Source organism: Cupressus sempervirens, chromosome 9 (assembly GCF_028749045.1).
Source record: "Cupressus sempervirens isolate cs-2001-9-10 chromosome 9, ASM2874904v1, whole genome shotgun sequence".
NCBI classification, from domain to species: Eukaryota; Viridiplantae; Streptophyta; class Pinopsida; order Cupressales; family Cupressaceae; genus Cupressus; species Cupressus sempervirens.
In genome coordinates, this window is record NC_143126.1 from 518860854 (window position 1) to 518883966 (window position 23113).

Sequence of the window (23113 nt, forward strand, 5' to 3'; positions counted from 1 at the left end):
TCATTTCCCAAAGGTAATGCATGGAGGGCCCAACACCCACTTTAGTTTATTCATTTTGATATTTTTGGTCCAATGCAAACACAAAGCTTAGGAAGTCATCATATTTTATTACTTTTATTGATGATCACTAGTGTATTTCTTGAAGACTAAGGATGAAGCCTTTGATATATTCAAGAGGTTTAAAGTTCATGTAGGGAATGAAAAAAAGAACATGATTAGATGTTTGAGAATAGATCATGGGGCAGAGTTTTGCTCAAATGTCTTTCAAAATTTTTATGAGATGAATTAGATCAAAAGACAACTCACAACTGCATAGACACCCCAATAGAATGGAGTGGTTGAAAGGAAGAACCATACTATGGTAGAAATAGCAAGGAGCATATTACAAACCAAGGGTTTGAACAATACTTAGTGCACTTATTTAGTTGCTACAATCATATATATTCTCAATAGGAGTCCTCCAAGTGCTTATAGGTGCCCTAGATGAGATGACTATATATGAAGCATGGCATGAGAAAGGGCCTAATATAAAAATTATTTTAAAGTTTTTGCTTGTTTGGCTTATATTCATATCTCTAATCAGAATAGGCAAAAGCTAGATCATAAAAGTGAATTATGTATTTTTGTGGGCTATAGTGAGGAAAGTGAAGCTTACAAATTATTCAATCCTATTACTAATAAGATTGTTATTTCAAGAGACGTTACTTTTTATGAAGGGGGAGTTTATGGTCATCAAAAAAGCCATGTTGAAAAGCCAAAATAGTTTTGGATGATGATGTTATTGGTGATAATGATAATGACCATCCAGCTAATGGTTCTATTTCAAGATCACCATGCCCACCAAGAAACCCCTCACCAATCTCAAGAGCAAGTCCATCCTCAAGTCCTCGAAGAAAGGTGAAAAGATTGAGTGATATCTATGAGAGGTGTCAAAATCAAGCACATGAAGAAGATCCAATAGGTGAGATAGTAAATTTTGCATTACTTGCTAAAGCTGATTTTGAGCCATCATATTTTGAAGATGCATGTGCTAATGAGATTTGGATGCAAGCAATGAATGAAGAGATGAATTCCATTCATAGGAATGAGACATGAGAGCTTGTTGATCTTCTACATAAGAAGAAGAATATTGGCTCAAAATGGGTCTACAAGACTAAGTATAATAGTGATGGTAGTGTTGAAAGACACAAGACAAGATTGGTTGCTAAAAGTTTCACTCAAAAGTATGGCATTGATTATGAAAAACCTTTTGCACTAGTAGAAAGACAAGAAACTATTAGGATGCTAATCTCTCTTGCAGCTCAAAAGAAATGGAGTATTCATCACATGGATGTGAAAAGTTCCTTCTTGAATGGGTACTTAGAAGAAGAGGTATATGTGGGACAGCAATGAGATTTTGAGATTAAGGCAAAAAAGATCATGTCTACAAGTTGAAAAAGGCTTTGTATAGCCTCAAGTAAGCACCATGTGCATGGTGCAAGAATTGATGGATATTTTCAGTAGAATGGCTTTCAAAGAAGTAAGAGTGAACCTACCATATTCTACAATCAAGAAGGTAATGATATTCTTATTGTGAGTTTGCATGTTGATGATTTTCTATATATGGGTAATAGTTCAAAAATGAAAGATGATTTCAAAGTTGCTATGATGAATGAGTTTGATATGAAAGATTTATGTCACACGAAGTATTTTCTTGGCATGGAGGTTTATCAAGGTAAAGATGAAATTTTTATTTGTCAAGAAAAGTATGTAAAATATACGTTGAAGAAATTTGATATAGCTGATTGTAAATCTCTTTCCACTCCAATTGCTTATGAAGTTGCATTATGTAGAGATGATGGTGCTAAAATTGTTGATGAGACATCATCCAAGAGCATTGTGGAGAGTTTGATATTTTTAACTCACACAAGGCCTGATATTGCTTATTTGGTTTCATTGGTTTCAAGGTATGAAAAATCTATCAGAGAAACATATGAAGGTAGCCAAAAGAATTTTGAGGTATGTGAAAAGCACAGTAGATTTTGAAATTCACTATTCTTCTAATAAGTTTAAGCTTGTTGGCTTTAGTGATTCAGATTGGAGAGGTAGTTTGGATGATTGAAAATCTACATCTAATAATTGTTTTTCTTTAGGTTCCGGTTTAATCACATAGAGTTCAAAGAAGCAAAGTGTGGCTGCTCTCTCTTCTACAGAAGCGGAATATGTTGTGGCCACTTCAGCTAGCAGACAAGCTTTATGGCTCAGAAAGCTTCTTGAAGAAATTGAAGAGATATAGATTCAGCCCACTATGATTTTTTGTGAAACATAAGTGTTATTAAATTGGCCAAGAATCTGGTTTATCACAGCAGGACCAGACACTTTGATTTGAAACAACATTTCATCAGAGATTTGGTACAAAATAAAGCAATTGAGTTAAAGTACATTAACACAAGGAGCAAATCATAGACATCTTCACAAAAGTAATTACAAAAGATCAATTTGTTGCTCTCAGAGATCAGATAGTTAGCCCTCTCAGCATTAAGGAAGAGTATGAAGAATTGATGTCATTGATAACACCAGCTCTATCATTCAACTCCAACTCCATCACATATCACAATGCATAGATTCAACATAAGATTAAAACTTCAATCTCACCGTCAAAGCTTTCAGTTCCAATTTCCATTTGTTGTTTGCTTTCTTAATAAAGAGCATGTTGACTGGTAGTCCATGCACTAGATTCTAGTCATCAATAGTTTAAATTCAGTTTAAATAATAACTCTTAAGTTGCACCGATATCTTCAATACAGTAAACTCTGCTTCACTGCATGTTCAATGCATTTTATTTTTGCCTAGATTACGGCCAGTTCAATAACTTCTACGCTGCCATTATGAGGAGGACTATTAATTTCTTTTATATATAAAGGAAATGCCAATCACATTGAGGCAGTCTGCCAGCACATATATTGTGATCATTGTTTTGAATTAAAAGAAAACAAAGTTTCCTCTCTTTTACTGAGTTATTTATTGTTAGTTTTTTATTATTCTTATATTAAAATCTATTACCTGCTGCTTTGTTTTGTACATTTCTGGCAGCAATTTTCCATTGATTTGAATGGAAGGAGCATTGACAAGGTCGTTGTTGGTGAAGACGAGGTCAACACCACCCCTCTGCTAAGGAAGGTTCCTTGACGAGTTCTCCATATAATTGGAGAGCAGACGCAAGAAGAGGAATCCCTTTTGCACTTCAAGTGTGCACGACTCTTTAGAGTTGACGCCATAAGGGATATGGGCACAACTGGCTCCATGTTGGGCGAGCAGATCAATAGACACGGCATGTTGTATAGCCATGAAAGTGGCGGAGATTTTATAAATCAGAGGCTAAGTAAAATTCTCTTGCTCCATAGAAATTATGCATTTGTCATCTCAGCTCAGCAGGAATCTGAGCCACTTGAAAAAGCGCTTATAGTGCTCATATATATTTTCTTGTATTCTATGTTAGCATTTAAAGAGAAGATTGAACAAATTGCCTGTTGGCTGGAAACCAGTGAGCATAAATTCATTTGCTTACTGGAAGTAGGGGAAAACCCAGATTACGATTTGCTGAAGATGCTGATTTGGGAATAAGCTCAAGTTTACTGTCATTCTGAATTACTTCCATATGGGTTTAGGAGGAGTATGTGACTGATCATATTTTAGCTCAGAAGTCCATTGGTTTTCTTACCTACCGTGGGTGGAATTTTACACTGCAAAGTACTGAGAATTCAAATCTCGTGATAGCTTGGCTGCATATTAAGAATGAGCAAAGATTTAATGCTTATGTCCCGATCAAGCAAATGAAGATTGGACTAACAAGCAAATCGGAAATGGTGACATGTGCTGTAGTAAATTTAAGCACACGAACTGGTGACCATTTTGCATATGGAGAAGCATTTTTGGAACCTGTACATGGTACTTTTCCTGATCATAGATTTTTGGGCAAGCTCACACCTTTAAAGGTTGTAAGAGAAGACGTTCGACTGTTAAATTGTATTCAGTCGGGTAATAATTGGAGTAGATTAATTCGTAGTGTTCGCCAAGAGAATTTCGCAGAGTTAAAGTCTTCTCAGGGTCTGGTTTCAATACAATATTAATGGCGAAAAAGTCGAGATATTATTGTTCATGGCTGTATCAGTGGGACTTCAAGTGGGAGATTGTTAGGTATGTGAAGTCCAATTGTCACTACCTTTCATCTTCTCCCAACTCTTCACTAGTTATTTGCATTTGATGTAATAAATAGCTGTCTACATGCCATGGATATAATCTATTGGTTAAAACCTTAATAAGAGATTTCCCTGCTTCATGAGAGGACGTAGGTAGTGTTATGTGTTTTGTCTCCATTTTTGAATCAATGTTTTGTCTCCATTTTTGCATCAATGTTTCAGATATGTTTATTTCTTTTATCTACTTGATTAAAACTTACAGTCTGATAGATTCTACAAAGCTAAATATGTATTGTTATGATTTTTATCTATAAGTTGTCCTCCATTCATATCAGTTGAGTTGAAACTGGTCATCTATATTTTTGAACAGTTTGGCTGTCTATCTCTGGCTGTGAATTGCTTGATAATCATAAGAGTATTTAGATCTTTTTAATCATTATTGTAGCTTCCTAAGTGGAGGAAAGGAATTGATATCTGATCTATGATTTTAACTTGTTTTCTTGTGACGTTTATTTATTTAAGTTTCTCACTATGTCGGCGGAATGAATTGAGTTGGAACCCGAGAAGAGCATCTCTATATTTAAAAGCTTGACTGTCTTGGCAGTTTTACTTTTATGCTTCTCGTTGAATTCGCGTTAGAACTGCTTTGTTATGGGCTATTTCAGTATTGGATTTATACCCTATTTTGTTTCTCTAAAATATTTAAGTAGAACAATATATGATGAGGTTAAGGAAGTAAAGTCTTAATATGTATTATTATAACTTTCCTTTTTATTCATTTTAGTTTTGGAATCATATTCAAATTAAATTATATATTAATAGTATTATATTTGAATGAAAAAGCAATATTACTGATTATAATGTTTTAATGCTTTGCGTTAGATTAATGTTTCAATTGTTTTTTAGTAAAAAAAAAAAAAGATTTTACAGACCAGAAATTCATAATGTATCAATTACATAGATAATAAGTTATTCCAAAATAAATAACTATGTTGGAAAATAACATTTTTTTAGCAGTTTTAGTGCTAAGGTTTTATCTTAATTTATTTTCTTTCATAATAAAAATAATTTGGTGGATTTGAACAAAGTTCTACATAATAGGATGTTGTTGGGTTGCAAGGAAGCTCTCATAGTTGTCAATCTTTCTACAACCAAGGTGTTGAATAAGCTTCCAAACATCTATTGTCACAAATGTATTGATTGAAGCTTTATCACTCTTTATATCTTTGATACAAATATTGTTTAGAATTTTGGATTTATTTATTTATTATTACCCCTTAAGTGGACAAATTGATGTGTGATTGGATTTGTGAAGAAAAATTTTAATATGTATTGTTTAGTGGGAAAATGGAAGTACTTTAATAGGACGTAGGCCTCCATTTTACATGGTGTTGAGCCATTCAAATGTGTGTGTAAGGGAAAGAGGAGGATTTTCAAGTATGATTCCACTTATGATCCAAATTAGATTAGCTAGGACCCAAAGAAAGAAGTGTGCTAATACTAAATCTAGGTTGTAAAGAGGAATACAATTCAAGGAAACACACTCTTTTAGACCTTAATAGGATAATGTGAATGTGAAATTGAACTAATTTCTTAGGACATGTAAATCTATATATTAAGATATAAATCTAGCTCGTAAAGATATGAGATTAAATTAAATGTAAAAGACTCACCTTGAAATGCATAGAGGAAGGTGTGGTTTTGCTTAATACATTTAAATTTGAATATTTTGTAACTTTTATCTACAAATCTTGAATCTCGAAATGAAACAAGTAAAGGAACAAAACCCAAAAATTTCTCTAGAATCTAAGACTAAATGTCTAGTTCAACATTGAAGGATGTCTTGCAATAAAGTTAATGTAATCCACGACCACAAAACTACCTGTACACGATGGAATCACACATTCATGAGTTCTTAATGTAGAGTGAAACTCAAAATAATAATGAACTAAACTAGATCCAAGATGTCACTATTAATCTAAGACTCCACAAACATCTCATGTTTCCCTAACTACAACTGCTAAGATTTCCCTCAAACTAGCATCCCAATGATAGTTCTAGAAGGGGAGTATGCCATGAATAAAAATCTACAAATGTGTATGCAAGATCTAAGTGAGAATGTGGATTAGATAAAGATAATAACACTATAATACAAGAATATTTGCATATGATGGGGCTAACAATGCTAAATGATACTAGATATATGCTAACATGATACTAAAATACTACTAACATGACATGAATTAACTATAATAACAATGCTAAATCAATGACAATTCTAAATGGGCCTATAGTGGAGATGCATCAAACTTGGTCCTTTTGCTCTTGAACCTCCCTCCTATTTATAGGATTTAAGAAGGGAGTTCGGGTAAGGATTTTAGGATTTTTCTTTTTACAAGAGGGCCATGGTGAAACTGAAAATATCTCATAAGGCACCAAGAAGAAAAGTTCAACAAACTTGGTTTGTGAGGATAGATAAGATTTTTTTAATTCTTTTAATTGTAAAAAGGAAAATTTTCACTTTTGAGAGGATAAATGGATTTTGTTGATTTATTATATGTCTCATTTATTCTCAACTTTTGTCTTTTCTCTCTTCCCTTTTTTAAATTTTGTTTCATGATTTATGAATTGTTTTTCCTCCTTTTAAAGTGATTTATGTCCTCTTTGATTTGATATTTGATTTGATTGATTAATGACTTGATGTTACCATTGATTTGAAATCCTATTGTTTTCCTTCATTATCTAATTTTTGCCTTTAATTTTAATTGTTTAATCAAAATTATTATTGTTTTCATTCTTGCCAAATTTAGGGTGTCTACAAATGCCGCTCTTTGAGCTAATATGCAAAGCATATTAGTTCAAAGACTATCTTGATTTTTTGATTTTGTGTCAAATTTTGATGATTGAATGTTTGATTGATGATGTTTGATTGATTTGAGGTTGATATGATGCCTAAGTGTTGATAATTTGTCATCTAATCATCGATGATTTGATGTCTGATTGTCAATACATCGATGTCTTGATTTGATATTTTGATGTCCAAAATCCTTTATTTAAGATGACTTTTTTGGATTCCCCAGTTTGATTTTATGTTGAAATTTTGACTAGGTTAGAACATTTTTTATATTTGGGAAAATTTTGATGCCCTAATGTGGTATGAGTATACTGCCCCCTTAGAAAAAAAATTGGAAAAAAAATTGATATATAAAAATATGGAGAGTCCAATTTTATTTCTAAAAATATTGATGAGAATATTGAGTGGATGTGAGTCCCATAAGTGATGTCTAAATAATATCTAGTTTGAAGGAAATGGGTCAAAAGAATTAATTTGGGTGGATAGGGCTAAAAATGTAATACAAATGCCCCAAATGAGGGTTAAATAGGTCAAAAGACCTTTTACGTTTGTTATTTTCACACTCCTATTTTACTTTTGTCTTCTTGGAGCTCTAAGCTAGCGAGGATGGTTGTCCTATTATGAGAGCACAAATTTGAGAGGGATTGTGGATATGAGCATCTGATAGACTATGGTGCCTCGATGAGTCATCTAGGTCCTCTGTTGTTTAAGATTTTTCAAATTTTACATGAATTTTTTGAGTTTTGTGCAAATTTTCTTTGTAAATGCTTAGGTTTATCATTTTAGCACATTCAATGTTTGTTTTTTAGCACTTTTAAATTCTTTTAAATCATTTGATCCATAAAATAGTGTATCCACATAGCAAAAGATTGCATATGAAAGCCTAGTTTGATAGTGAAATAGCACATAACAAGAAACTGTAGCACATATGTGTGTTTCTATAGTAGCTTTGAACCTTTTAGCACATACAAGGTTTGTTGCAGTGCATATGAAGCATATATTAATGCATTTAAGATTTAGGGTTTAATGAGCTGCAATGATGCAATATGTCCTATTGCATGAATGAGTTATAGTGCATATGTTGTTTGTCACAATGCTTGTACCTATTGTAGTGCATTTGAAAATTTATATAGTGAAAATCAAGAATGAAGGAGCACTTTTACATTCCCTCCAGCTTTTGATAGATAGGATAATGCATATGGGGCTTTAAATAGTGCCAATGGATTTGAAAGCACATATAAGCTATGGAGGAGCACTAGTGATGATTTCAATGGCACAACTGACTCCTATATCACTTTGGCTAGTCACAATAGCTTTTAAATAGCGTGAAGAACTCTTCTAGCATATTTGTTGTCTTAAATAGCATATATGGCTAGTTCAAGGTGTTTAGATAGTTGAAAGTCTGAAAAGTTCAGCTTGACTATATGTATCATTAGTTAGAATGTAGGATAGGGTGTCAAGGTGAAATTGATAAGTTTGGAATCAACCAAAGACTTGTTCACATAGAACAAAGAAAACAATAGTGAATTTGTGGTCACAAAGAAATGTGTGAAATCAATCTATTGACGTTGGATAGGTAGTGCAGAAGTTCCCCCCTTAAGATACAAAGTATGGAAAACAAATACGTCTTTCTCAAGATGTTAAGTAGGACAAATAATAGGTTCAAGATAGAACCACTTTTTTGGATGGCTTGATAATGATAGTTGATTAATGTGTGATTCTCACTTGTGATAAAAATCAATGTCGATGTTCTCTTGTTTTGATGAAATAGGTACATGGGTGGAAGCTCATGGTTTGGGTATTAGACCTATGGTTGTTAGAGTCAATAGGCAAGCTATCTATAGAGGAGTGTCAAGTGAATGATAGATGTGGGTTCACTTATCTTTTACAAATGGATCAATTCTGAGTGATCAGAGGTTTATTGACAGTCATGGCTAAGCAATGGCATGTGGACCACAACACCTTCCATATGACACTTGGAGAGATGACAATATTGCTAGATGATGTATACCAGATTCTTAGGATCCTCACAATGGGAGATCTTGTGTACTATGATCAAACTGCTGATGGGATAGCCTTCAGAGATGTATTTGGGGATGACAACATTTGGGATGATAGTGTATCTTTGTATCAAATACTTTAGTATGAACCTTTGTGAGTAGTGTTGGTCAGATTGATAGGAGGGTTTTTCTAAATGAATAGACAAGGATGGGGATGTCCAATTCGATGGGTCCATATTATATAGGATATGATTGACCAGCCATGGAGGTTTACATGGGGCAGTTGCATATTGGCTCACTTATATCATGATTTGAACCAAGTTGAGTATTGATACCTCATCACTATCAACAGGGGTAGTCTTATTATAGATATGGGCATGGGAGCATCTTCCCATTACTTGTCCTATATGTGTTCAACAATGGCCTTAGGATAGGCCTTATATATACCTATTCAAGTGAGATCATTTAGCCCCATTTGGGCAAGATAGAGTATTCACAGCGGATGTTAGATGATCTTGATCAAGTAGTATGGTGGCCATACAAGTTTACTGATGAATGGACTAAGGATGACGATGAACTACTATACTTCTTTTGTCCATGATTATTTCTTGGCCAGATTTCCTCAATGATAGACAAATTTTCTTTAGGTGGGTAGTGAGATAGTTTGGTCGGTGGTAGGGCATGCCATAGGGATCATGACCTTATGCCTAAGTGCAGTTAGAGAGGCCAATATGGGGGCCTCCTTTAGTTTATGAGGCATGTCAAGAGGAAATTTTGTAGATGATAGAGACACTGCAAGTATGGGCATCGTAGGATAGAGAGGCAAATGTAGGGATGGAGGGTGATTATGCATGATGGTTCAGAGAGCACCCATTCTCGAGATACATAGATCTAATAGAGCCAATACCTATCATTGAGGAGCAATCATGTGGAGGGAAGAATGGGGATAATGAGGATGGATGAGGGAGAGGTAGTGGTCGGCACTAAGCTAGAGGGTGAGGGGTATATGGTAGAAATGGAAAAAATGAAAATATAATGGTGGGGAAAAGGAAAAAGTGGTAAGAAAGTGAGGTGGAAAAGGTAAAAAATTGGATTATGAAATGAAGCACAAAAGAGGGCAACTCAACTTTTGAGATTCAAAGGTCACAAAGTAACCTCGAGGCTTTAGCAAGAAGGGTGAGATGGTGATGGCATATAGGGTGATATATGGTAAAAAGAAGGATGGTAGAAGGAAATAGTGATTGAAATTGTTTGAGATTTTAAGGTCACATGATACAATGGATGATATAAAGGATAGTACCTAATGATGAAATGGTGACCAAGATTATTAGAGATTAAAAGCTCACATAATGCAAGGGAAGTGTAAGAATTTGGATTAGGCCAGAGTTCACCCAAGACTAAGGAACGTAAACACAAGCACAATAGTAGACCAAAGAAAGAGTATGATCAAAATGATGATGTATTCATTCACTATGCCATATATGCCATATGCAAGTACACTAGGAGTGCCTATATACAAAGGCCTCTAGAGAGCTTCTAGAATGCATAGAAGTCAACATCATAATAAGTCATGCAACCAGACACATATCCACCAGATATAGGTTATCCTCAATTAAGCAAGGAATTAAGTGTGATGATGAGAGGATATGCTTACAATGGTGTAGCATGCAAATCTGTGGTGTAGAAAACATGTGGTAAATTAGGAGTGTGAATAACTATGTTGTCTACATAACAAATTAGTGAATGATACAAACACCAATGTTGTAGACACCATGTGCATAATTAGAGTTGCGTACTTTTGTGAGAGTGTAGAAACTCCTAAGTGTCTCACCTAAATAAATAATAAAATAATGCAAAATAATAAAATAATTCATTAAACTAAGTAAACCTAAGTAAAGTGTAAATAGTAAATACTTATTTACACCAACAACCCACCTTAACTACAACTTAGGGGAATGCCCTTAAGCTTATGAAATCTAGGATGAAGTGCATGATGGGTCCTGGCTACTAGGCCATGCTAGGTGCCCATGTACATAATGAAAATGCAATCTCTCATAAAGCATAGAAACAGGGAAAACCTCATGGGAAAAACCCTCCCCGAAAAAGAGAGATGTAACACACATACGATGTATGGATGGATGGAGTAATCAAGACCCTCCCATTACAACATAAATCTAGGATATACATAAGAGAACAATGAGAAGAGGAAGAGAGATAGAATAATCTCCCCCTCCCAAAGAAGAATGCCTACCAGTGACTACTTCAATGAAGAAGCTAATCCAAGGCTACAAAATGGTGTTCCTACCCTTAGGAAGAAATAATGCCAAAGGTGCAAATGAGACACTTCCACTATGCATGGAAAGAATCCCATAGGGAAGTGATGTCTCTGAAACCTACTCAACTGGCTGAAGAACTTATCTCAAAGAATTGTCTAACTTTGCAACTGATGAAGAACCCTTCTGCAAATACTGATCATAAGTATCCATAATCACTTCAACCTATGATGATCAATCATGTAGAGACTGAACAAGAGGGTCAGATGGAGCCCTCATGACAACTGAAGAAGGTGCTACTACATCAAAAAGAAGAGGCAGGTCATCAATATTGTCTCCCAAATCTATCACTAAAGCTAGACCTAGAAGACTTGAAGTACCCTATTGTGTTGGACCTCACTGTGACGATATATGCATGTGGACTGAACTGATGTAGTGACCTCTCACTGTAAGTATTGATAGAACCCCACATGTTTGAATCTATTGAAGCACTATCATTGGTGTGACTATCAGTTTCCACACGATATGATGTGCAGAGAGGATTAGAGGACAAGCTTGGTGAACTTTCCTCAAAGTTTACATCCTTCTCCACAAATATCTGATGTGTCTCTAGATCCAATAGTATGTATGCCTTCACACTGTCTTCCATATTTGTTATATTAGATGTAGTTGAACTAGCTATTAATATTTATGTAGATTTGTACATTTTCTACCAATGATTGATTGTTTAGAGAATCTCCCTTAGCTTTGATACCATGTAAGAATTTGGCTTAGGCTAGAATTCACCCATGACCAAGGAACTCAAACACAAGCACAACAGTAGACCAAAGAGAGAGTATAATTAGAATGATGATATATTAATTTAATATGCCATATATGCCATATGCAAGTACACTAAGAGTGCCTATATATAAAGGCTGAATGCATAGAAGTTAAATCATGATAAGTCATACAACTGGGCACATGTCCACTAGAAATGGGTTATCCTCCATTAAGCATGGAATTAAGTGTGATGATGAGAGGATAAGCCTAAAATGGTGTAGCATGAAAATTAGTGGTGTTGACAACATGTACTAAATTAGGAGTGTGAATAATCATGTTGTCTACATGACAACTCAGTGAATGATGCAAAATCTAGTGTTGTAGACACCATATGCATAATTAGAGTTGTGTACTTCTGTGAGAGTACACAAACTCCTAAGTGTTTCTCCTAAATAAATAATAAAATAGTTCATTAACCTAAGTAAAGTGTAAATAGTAAATACCTATTTACACCAACAAGATGGAATGCAAGGGACAAGATAATGAGTGAGTGATGATCAAATGTAGTGATGCAAATAGGATTCTATGATACAATAGAGGTGACAATTCATTGTAATATTGATGTTTTCCTTCGTCATTTATTACCATGTGTTAGTTATGGGCTTAATTCCATGGATCATGGCATTAAAGATACCTAGATTATTCCCCTTTTATGTACTAACTATGTGTGAAAGGAACCCATGTGATAATGCAATCTAGAGGAATGCAATGAATGTAGCTAACTACCACATTTGATGATAAGATGTAAAGTAAATGTCATTGTTGAGCACCTAAATAATAAGTGATATAGTAAAACTACAACTAGCTCACCTATGGTGATATGAATACTTAATCACCCAAATATTTTATTACAAAAAAAAAAAAAGAATAGTACACATGAAAGATAAGATAGCTAATAAGAATAGAATTTTGGCCACAGAAAATGAAAACACTCATGCAAATGGTCACAAGGAACCTCACCTGAGATGTCATGCAAAAATGGTCGAGGTACACATGGCCTTCCAAATGAGAGGAGGAACTTACAAGTGGGCACTAGTAGTGAACAAAATCTAAAGATCACTCGAGTAGAATAGTGAAAATCAAAAGCATGTAAAAGGTCATGGATTCATCCTAGTATTTCTAGTCAAATACATCATTGAGGTACTAGAAGACCATGACTATAGAAAAAGTCATTATGTATGGACCATTAGTACTATAATTTGTGTGTAATAGTGTCAAGTTTTTTTAGTTCTTTGTGGAATAAATTCGTTGCGTGATGTTGTAGTAGGACATGTAGTGTACTAGTGGAAAGTGTCTAATGGAATGCATGGTTATTGTGTTGGAAGCTATATGTCAGTGTGGAAGCATGGCATCGTTATGTCAGGTAGAGCAATAAGTGTACTAGGTAATAGTGTGGTGGGTTATAGAGAGAATGCATGGCTAGGTTGATAAAGTGTAAGTAGAATGAAGAGATATCTATAAGTATATGGGTATGTGGATGTGAAGTGAGCTATGGTGAAGTGATAAGGATTTCTACTACACAGAGATTTCATTGTTATCAGATCAAAAGAAGTGTTAGGATATCACTATGTCAGGCTCATCACACTAGTTACATTAGGAGGTGAAGATGGGTGATGTTTCTCAGGGATGCTAGGTGAGGCAAGGATGAAGGGTGAAATGTGTTTGGAAAATATTAAGAAAATTGGTGTATCAACCTAAACTTTAGGCATTGGTAGAAGAACATGGCGAGTCAAGTCAGAGAGAACCAAGGCAAATGCAACCTAGGGACATAGAAGTCAGGAAGGACGATCCTCACCTTTTGACATTGCTGCTATTGTTAAGAAGTGCAACATAGTAGGCATTGTAGGAAGAAATAAGTAGAAATCTAGTGATGAAGGAAAAAGAAAACATGTATGGGGAAGCAAAAAAATACCCAAAGGGTCAATGAGTATGGGAGGAATGAGCTCTTCTCAGAAGAGAATTAGAAAAGAGTGGAAGGTGGCTAACGATATCAGTAGGGGTGAGGTGATGAGTGTTGTGACTCATTTAATTAGTTTAGTAATCCCAATACAAGGCATGGTGGGTGAAGAGATGGGAGTTGTAGGCATGTCTGAGTCAAGACTAGAGGCTAGGGTGCAACATGTGAAGCGGAGGAGTTATGAAGAGCCTTGACTATGAAAAGAATTCGGGTGGAGAACATGGAGAAAGAAGCTACATTTTTGTTAGGTTTGAGGGATGTTAGATATAGAATGAGTGTGAGTGCAATTACTAGAACTAGAATTGTGAGTGGAGAGGTCATGAGCAAAAGGAAATGATGTGGGTCTTCAAGTGGAGTGAGCGCCAATGCAAAGATTTGATGATTCACTAAGCATAGCGCAAGCTAGTTTGGATAGTGCATAGAATGAGTTGGTCTTACTATAGGTACAATCAAAGTCCTTTAAGAAAATAGTAGAAAAGATGAATACTAAAACTTTGCAACTTCAAGAGTAGTTATCCACTAGTGACGAATGGGTGAGACAACTACAATAGCGGATGAGTGAGACAAAAGCAAATGTGGAGCATTGTAGAATGGGATTAATCAGATGCAACAAGAATGTGATATGACATAGTGGACAATTATGGCTCCTAGTATCAAGAAGCTAGTGGATAACATGTTTGTAGACATATAAGGGATGATGAAAGTACACTAGGAATGCTCTTATTGAATGGGGCTTTATCATTAGTCAGTCACAATAGAGCATCAATGAGAGACTCAATTTGTAGATAGGAAGTTTACACAACTATTGAATGTGCAATTGTGTAGTAGGAGATTCCCAATACTCATGGATGTTGTTTAGTTACTAGGAGGATCCTCAGCAGGAGCTTCATCTTCTGGGACTTTACTGAGGGGAATGCCCCTAGCAAAAGGACCTAGTATGTCACCTCCATGAGGAAGGCTAGAATAAAGATGGTCATTGTAATGTGTATTTGTTACATTATAATAAGTAAAAGCATGGTTTGTTTCATGGAAAAAAAAAAGTTGATGTGTGTAGAGGAAATGGTTTGTTTGATATACTTGTGCGGGTGTCCATTTTTGTGGAGTTTGCAATATTTTGGATGTTTGGGAATTTTAGAGGAATGTGTGAATGTTTTTGATGTTTTTGGGAATATTTTGATGTTTCTGGAATTGTTGAAAAATATTTGGAATTATTAGCAAGGTCTACAAATGGTTTTAAGTGAGAGAAAGATTGACCTTCACTTATGACAAGGAGAGGAGATTAGTAGTGGGCTTTAAATACAAGATGAATATGAATTTGTGCAACATTTGGGGAGCGAAAGTAGATGAGGTGGAAAAAGTAGGAAGTGATAACTCACAAAAGGGTAATAGAGCTTGGTTGAGAAATTTTGTATATATTAATAGCCTTTGTAGACAATTGAGAGCCAAGGCCATGATTTTTCTCTAGGTATGTGTCAAGACAAAGTTTTCCTAAGGCTCATGAAAAGTATGGGGGCATGGAAGGCATTGTGAGGCTTGAAAAATGTGTTTGGGCTTATAAAAAGGTGTGTTAGGGCCTAAAAAGGGTGCTTGGGCCATGAAAATGCATTAGAGTGGCCTAAAAAAAAGTGTTTGGCCATATAAAAGGTGCTAGAGTAGCCTTAAAAGGTGTTTGAGGGCCCAAAAAGGGTACTTGGGCCTTGAAACAAGTGTTGTGTATTATGAAAAAGGCCTTTGGGGGCTTGAAGAGGGTTCTTGGAGCTTGAAAAAGGTGCTTGGTCCTGTAAAAGGCATAAGAATGGCCTAAAAATACACTTAAGGGGCCTAAAAAGGGCACTTTTTCTTTGAAGAAGGCATTGGATAGCCTAAAAAAGGTATTTGGACCTTTAAAAAAATGGTGTTGGGGGTCTTGCATATGCTTATTCTAAGCCCTTGTTGGATGGCGATGAAAGGTTCTAGAAAATGTCTGTGTCAGTCAAGATAGCATTGATATATTTGTTGAAGGTTGTGGGATCAATTGTGGTCTTTGCAACATAAACAACTCCAAAAATCCATAGAGAGTTTTTGTTCTTGTGTTGAGGGACTTAGGTGGGATCTCTTCAGTTATCCACATTGTGCTAGATTTTCCTAAGCCCAAAGAAATGTTTCAAGAGATAACTACACTATTTCTTAATCTCATGTAGTAGGGTGGAGGACAGTGAGATCCCCTTTGATTAATTTAATTATTTTGTCATAAAATATTAAATATGTTTTGAATAGTGGACCTCACCGTTGATTTTATATAAAACCAGTCAAGGTATGTCAAACCCATCCCGAAGGAGTGACAATTATAGGTAGACCCTAGCTTAACATGAAACCAATGGATTGTTGGTTTGAAGCATATAAAAATAGTTTATGCAAAGCCAAATAGTATGTATAAGGTTCGTATACCATCATTTGGCTTGAATTTTAGGTTTTTTTTGATATACTTGGTTATCTTTTAATGTTTTGAGGATTTTTTATATTGTTTTACTATTTTTGATATTTTTTGACTATTTTTTATTATTTTTTATTGTTTTTGGTAGTTTTGGACAATTTTTTACTGCTTTTGATTTTTTTGATAATTTTTTATTGTTTTTGGTATTTTTGGAGCTAGTAATTGGATGTGAGAGATTTGTTGGACTATAGGAATCATCAGGGTGAGCATAAGGGCTGAAAGAGATTATTTGAAGCATATATGGATTTATGGCCTGGTGAAAAGTGAATTTTGGGGACCAAACTTGTACTCATAAGGCTAAAATTAGGTTTTTAAGACCACCTATGGATTTATGAAGGTAGAAACAACTAGTTGGTGAGAGATAGATCATATGTACATTGATTTTCCTGCAACTCATGTATATGGTATCTCAAAACATAATCAGACTCCATGTTTCCTCTGATGTTCCCCTTTGTCAGTTGTGAACTATGGCTACCGCCAAGGAACTACTGAATTGTAACCCACAAGTGTTTCTCAATTGAAAATGTGCAAAACTAACTCAAGAGTGACGTTTTGTATTCCTTGATCCCCCCCCCAATTTTTTTACTATGCTAGATATCATAAAAAAAGAAAGACCACAAACAAGAAAAATTTGTGTCTAAGGTGGACCTAGACCCCAACTATGATGGTTTCAACATTAAAGGACTTGTGTTTTTTAGGAAACCCAAAGGTGTTATTCCTCACTCCTTTTATACCAATTCTTTTTGTTGGTGATTTTTTTATTTTTTCAGCAATGAGGTGTTTCCTCAAAGCTTTAGACATAGAACCATTTTGGATGAATGTTGTTGATAGGTTATGCTAGTTCTTCATCGTCACAATTTGAAAGTCTATAAGTACTAGTTCCAAAAGATTCTGTGATGATGTAGGAGCCAATCTAGTTGGCCTCCCATTTTCCTTTCTTTTCTCTCATTTTTTGATTTTTAGGGTTTTTCTTGAGGACTAAGTCTCTTATTTGAAAGACATGGGGTTTGACCTTCTTGTTGTAGTGTCTAGATAGTCTATTCTAATACACTTTGAGATTCTCTTGCATTGTGTACTAATGTTCTTCTAAGAGTTCCAACTACTCTAAAAAGGCCACTCTATAGTCTTCATCTAATAGGATATCATAGAGTGCGACACTTAGAGATGGAATTTCAACCTCTAAGGGGAGAATAGCTTCACTGCCATAGACCAAGGAGAAAGGAGTAGCACCAATAGGCATTTGAACACTTGTCCTGTAGGCCCATAAGGTAGGGTTTAGCTGTAAATACCAATCTCTATTGGTATCATTGGCATTTATCTTAAGAATGTTGATGATGTTCTTGTCGGTGGCCTCTTCTTGGCCATTGCCTTGGGTATAGTAGATTGATGATGAATGGTGTATAATGTGAAACTTCTCACATAACTTGTCAACTAGATTTGATTTTTAAAATATAAGGCATTATCCCTGAAGATGGAATGAGGTATGCCAAACTAAAAAAAAAATGGTTCAGTGTGAACGAAGAAATTTTTTTTCCGGTGGAGTCCACAAGTAGTGCTACTTCAACCCACTTGGTGAAATATTCAGTTGTGGTAAAATGATCCATTTATGTCTATTGGAGTAAGGTTGGTGGATTGTGCTAATCAAATGAAAACCTCACTAATAAAAAGGCCATGGTGTGGCCAATGGATTGAGTTCTTATGCTAGTGCATGAATAATATTTCCATGGATTTGACATTTTTTACAAGTTTTTACATAGTCGATAGAATCCTTTTTCCATGGCTAGCTAGAAATAGTCCATTTTGAGAATTTTCTTTTCTAATGTGAACCCATTGGAATGTGACCCACAAATACTTACGTTGAATTCTTGCAAAGAAAACCTAGACTCATCCTTTTTAAGACACCTAAATAATGTTTCGTCGAGACACTTCCTATATAACGTATCAGCCGCCAAAGTGTAACATAAGGTCTATCAGAGAAAGTTATGTTTTTTGTTTTGTTAGAGGTCAGAAGGGATGATTTTATCATGGAGGTAGGTGGTAATGGATTCATACTAAGGGGAGTCAAGGGTGTTCAAATGGAAAATAATGCGGGATTTGGGTTGAGTAAATGTGTGTTGAACCACCTCTTCTACTAGGAACTCATATTGCTCATGTTGATCTAGTAGCTGAAGCAAGGAGCCTAGGGTGGTCATGGCACGTACTAACCTATTCTTTTCACTAGGTATTTGTTCAAAAGTGATGTGAACAAATAATTCTTTAAGTGTATCAATCATATGTTTGTAAGGTACCAATTTCTCATCTTTGTCTTGATATGTGTCTGTAACTTGATTGATGGCCAATTAAGAATCCCCATAGACTTTAAGTGTTGTTAACTTCCATTCTCAAGCTAGCTTGAGACTCAAAAATAATGCTTCATATTTTGCCATATTATTGGTGCATGGGAAGAACATTTTGTAATATTTTGGGGTGGTGATGCCTAGAGGCATGATGAACAACATGCTGAAACCTAAACCATGATGCGTATAAGAACCATCAAAATAGAACTTTCATTTGACCAGTTCTATTTGGAGAATGTGTGTCTCTAGAAATCTTGCTAGGATAGGGTTTGGGTCATCTATGGGTGCATCTATCAATTGATCTACAATAGCCTGTCCTTTTATAGCTTTCCTATCAATATACTCAATGTCAAACTCACTTGGGATCATCACCCATTTGGCCAATCTACTAGTTAATGTTGTTTTTTTTAGAAGATACTTGAGAGGGTCAATTTTGGATATGAGCTTAACTTTGTATGTTAGAAGATAGTTTTTTAGCTTTTGTGAAGTGAAAACTACAACCAAGAAAGCCTTTTCAATAAAAATGTAATTTAGGTCATAATTGACTAGGGTGTGACTGGTCTAATACATAGCTCTTTCTTTGCCTTGATCATTTTCTTGTGCCAAGAAGGCTCCTATTGATTTTTTAGTTAGAGAGATATAGAGAAACGAAAGTTTGTGTGGCACTAGAGGCACCAACATAGGTGGATTCATTACGTAACTCTTAAGAAGTTCAAAGGCCATCTAACACTAACTATCCCATTTGAAACTATATCTTTGTAAAAGAGATGAGTGAAAGACACACATTTTTATATTAGCTAAGATATGAAATGGCAAACTGACTGAAGTCTCCCCTATAGGTAGCATAGCTGGCTCAGGTTCTTAGGAGGTTGAATGTTGATAATGGCCTATACTTTTTTGGGATCAACCTTGATTCCTTTGATAGAGACAATGTATCCTAGGAGCTTTACTAACTAGATTCCAAAGGCACATTTTTTAGGATTTAACCTAACTTTGAAGGCTTCTAGCCCTATGAGTATCTTTTCTAAAATTAGTAGATGGTCTTGGCAAGTATGAGATTTTGCGAGAAGGTCATCTACATAGTCTTCCATAAATATATGTATCATGTCATCAAAAATGGTTGCCATGGCCCATTGATATGTAGCTCCTATGTTTTTTAGGCCAAAAGGTATGACATTCTAACAAAATGTGCCCCATACACAACTAAAAGTTTTTTTCTCTTGGTCTATTGGTACTATCTTGATCTGGTTGTATCACAAAAAATCATCCATAAGTGAGAACATAGCATGTCTCACTATCAATTCTACAATTGTGGCAATATTTGGAAGGGAGAAGTCATCTTTAAGGCATGCTTTATTGACATTGCAAAAGTCAATATAGATTTGTATGATGCCATCTTTCTTTGAGGTAGGTAAAATATTTGATATCCATGATGCATAGGCTAATGGCCTAATGAAGTCAGACTATGAAATATCTTCAATTCTATTTTTGACCAATAATGCTATGTGAGGACATGCATTTTCTTGAGTTTCTATTTAATGGGCTTGGTATCTAGAGTAATTTTGAGGTAGTGAAGGATTAGATTTGGATCTAATCCTTGCATGTTAATCTAGGACAATGCAAAATTTATTTTCCTTTCTTTGAAGTAGTGTGTGAACTCACTTCTTTCCTTTGTAGTTAAGGATTGTGCCAAATGGATTATCCTGGGATCTTGTTCTATTCCACTATTAACTTTTTCTATTTGCTCAATCAGAATAGATGACAATTTCTCTAAATGTTTAGGTAAGGTATCAATCATCTATGGGTGATACAGTTGGGTTTTCACAATTGGATGCACCATTTCTATTTATTTCAACTTTTTTGTCAAGACTGGCGACAATGTGGTTTCGGTCATTGGGTATTTGATGTGTTCATTTCTTTCTTGTATAACTAAGATGATTGATATTAGACCCACCCATATGTTTTTCTCTTGTTCTTTACAAACAAGATGGTTCAACTGCATTAAGGTATATGAAAATATCTTGGTCAACATCAAATTTTGAAATGTTGTGAGGTTTGATTGTGTCCCAACTAATAAGCTCGAGATGGACTAAGGATAGTGACTCAAAGTATGGATGGGATTCAAAGAGGTTTAGAGACATGACCTTGTTTAGTGAATCATATGATGTATTGGTTAGATCTATACTATGTACTTCCTCTAAAGTGTCTGGGAAAGAAGAGCTTGCAAGTTTCTCATAATACTCATCTTGAACCTCTACTAGACAGAAGTTTGAAAACAAGGTCTAAAACTAGAACCCATCATTAGGTTGGTTGTCTTGATGTGATGTGATGTCAAATTTCTACTCCATGTCATCTTCTAAGCCATTCTGATGGGTATTGACTCTTTGTTGTGAAGTAAGGCCTGAATGAGAAGTGGATCCCTATGTTGTGGAACTGTTGGGTGCTAGGATGTGAACAAAATCACATTATTTGTCATGAATAGATTCTTCACATAATTATTTGAATTCCCACTTGGTGGAATCATGATTTTATTCATTATTAGTGGTGTCTGTGAATAGTTCTCTTGTGTGGTGAAAATCTAGGGAGGATAAGTTCACATTCTTTGCATTGGGTTCTTATTGGTCATTGCCATCCTTTTTGTTTGGTATCCATACCAAGGTAGAGGAAGATGAATTTCCATGTCTAGAATGAGATTTAAGATGAAAAATAGAAATTTCGTCCTCTTGTTCCAAGTATCCTACCCTTGTTTTCAACTTGTTAGGTCTGAACTATGTTGCTAGGGATTCAACAATACCTTTAACTTTTCCTAAAGGACTTCCATTTGTATAACCCATGTTCTTCATGAGTTCAGAACCTTTGCCAAAGAGGTGAGGGGAAATTTCAAAATTTTGTATCCACTCACTTGCTTCCCCTATGGCACTATAAGTTGTACCACTTTCTCTAATGAAGTGTTCATGATAAGGTTTAGATAGTTTGCCATGAGATCTTGGAGATAGTGGAGGATCAGACAATGAAACAAAATACTCGCCTACACCCCCTTATTGTAACTTGCACTTACAATCAAAACCTTTCATCAAGTAATCTATTTTCTCATAATGTGAATATTTAGAAGCTTTTGATGATGATGGTGAAGGAGTGGAAGAGCTAGAACAACCTACTTTCTCTTTATCCTTAGTCAATGTGGATAAGTGGTTGTTGTGTAGACCTATGGATGTTGATGTGTTTTCTAATGTAGATTGACTAACAACATATTTTAGACTATTGACCTCTTCTCTATTGTGAGTGACGAGGGAGTTATAATGTTATGCATGCTTTTAGTCCCCAGACCTATATGGTCACCTATTGGCCCATGTAAGGTAAGTTCAGGCATTGGTGGTAGGTGGAGGGCTTGCATGTTGTGGATCCATGGCCTACCTAACAAGATGTTGTATGTCAACTTCAAATCTAGGACTTGGTAGATCATTTCTTTTATTACAGGGCCAACCCTTATCAGTAGAATGACCATGCCTTTGGAGTATCTCTCCTCATCATCATAAGCTTTAATCATGATTTTATTTTTGGTATCAACTGCATCTTTTGTGTACACTAATGCTTTTACCAAATTTAAAGTGCAAATATTCAAGCTAGCTCCATTGTCAACCAAGGCTCTTTTAACTTTGCTTCTATGTATGAATACCTTAATGTGTAATGGAGATTTCTATGGATGTATGATAGACATGTCATCTTAGGCTAAAAAGGATACACAATGGGGGGTGACAAGGTCACTTATCATATTTTGAAACCTATTAACATCAAGGTTATTTGTCACTAAAGCTTTGGTAAGGATCTCTTTATGTTCTGGTGATATTTGTAGAAATTCAAAGATGGAAATGTGGGTGGGCGTCTTCAATAATTGGTTGACTAAATTGTATTTGGGTATAGTGGAACTTGTGGTTACATGATCTAAACTAGTTATTGGCCTTGTAGAAAAAATTTGGAGGCTTGGCCTCGGGCAACAATGTTTAACAACTATTTCTTGTATTTATCCTTAATTACGATGATACTTATGACATTGTCAAACCCTGAGATCATATTGATTGTGTTATCATAGTGGTGGGTATAATTTACTTTATCATTAGAAGATGTGTTCTAGTTGGTTCTAGAGTATTTTCCATTCTCATGGCTTGTAAAGGGATTTTGGAAGTTTGTATGGTCCTTTTAAAGGTGTGATAGTTGTTGGT